The sequence below is a fragment of the Mus pahari genome, chromosome 6 (genome assembly GCF_900095145.1).
Source record: "Mus pahari chromosome 6, PAHARI_EIJ_v1.1, whole genome shotgun sequence".
In the NCBI taxonomy this organism is placed as follows: domain Eukaryota; kingdom Metazoa; phylum Chordata; class Mammalia; order Rodentia; family Muridae; genus Mus; species Mus pahari.
The window spans coordinates 83708197-83709585 of record NC_034595.1 but is presented as its reverse complement, the minus strand read 5'-3'; positions in this window follow the sequence as shown (position 1 = coordinate 83709585).

The following is a 1389-nucleotide window of genomic DNA, read 5'->3' as shown; positions in this document are numbered from 1 at the left end:
GCCAGCCTGGTCTACAGAGTGAGTTCCAGGACAGCCAGGGCTACACAGAGAAAACCTGTCTCGAAAAACCAAAAAAAAAAAAAAAAAAAAAAAAAGTCATCAATCAGATCAGTGCTAGAAATTGAACCCAGGCCCTCTGGAAAAGGGGCCAATGCACTTAGCTGTGGGCTCCCTTTGTAGGCCCCCTAACAATTATTTTATGATCACTTCACTTCTGTGCTCTAAGAGCTTTAGTGTCTCCTTCCTATGGCTTAAAGAGTTCAAGATCTTTAGAGCAGCATCGTAACCAGGGACATGGCCGCTCTAAGTCTACGCGGAGCTGTAGGAGTCAGCGCAAAGCCTACGTCTCTCCTACACTGTCAGCTGTGTTATCGTTTCTCCTGCACCGGCAGTGTCTGGCACAAAGAGGCCGAAGAGGCCGCTTACTGAATGCTTATCAAATGAGCCAGTGAACGCAGTGTTTCACAGATGAGTGCAGAAGGGCAACTTCCCCATGGTTTTCATCTTCCAGGTTAGATAACGGCTCTTGTAAGATTCAACCCTGGCACCATCATCATTCATCATCTCTTCCTGGACCAAGCTGTCTGTGGACTTGATCCCCAGATCGGAGGCCACATGTGACCAAAGGCCACTTGCCCCTGAGGGCTGCTTTCTCTCCGTGTCCACAAGGACGTTGTCAGCAGCTGTCAACTTTCTATGCAGAGTTCAGGTTCTAGGCTTGGGGGTGAGTGGCAAATGTCCCTGGAGAGTACTTAGCTCCTAGCTGCTGCCCAGGCTCTCTCTAAATCCATGCCACAGACTCCCAGATGCTGGGATTATGGCATGGGCCACCATATCTGACTCTTTTGTCAGCTTTACCCAAACAAGCTCCCCCCCCCCCCATAGCATGATGAGGATTGCAGAAATTACAGTTGCTAGGAGTCACACACATACTTGGGAGTCCTTTTAAGAGCCAGTGTTAGGGCTGGTGAGATGGCTCAGTGGGTAAGAGAACCTGACTGCTCTTCCGAAGGTCTGGAGTTCAGATCCCAGCAACCACATGGTGGCTTATAACCATCTGTAACAAGATCTGACGCCCTCTTCTGGAGTGTCTGAAGACAGCTACAGTGTACTTACATATAATAAATAAATAATTTAAAAAAAAAAAAAAAAGAGCCAGTGTTAAAAAGCAAGTAAAATAGCAGCAATAGCTTGGTCCTCAAAGGAAAGTCGATGTGTAAGTTCCCTTCGGAATGAACTTTATCAATGAAAGGGCTCATGGTCGTGATGCTTTGAGTTAGGAGAGAGCACTAGACAGAAACAATATAAGCAGGGTGGCATGGTGGTAGCTTAACGAAAGACAGATTTAGCAAGACAGATTTAGCCAGGAGAGGAGGGGAGGGGAGACGG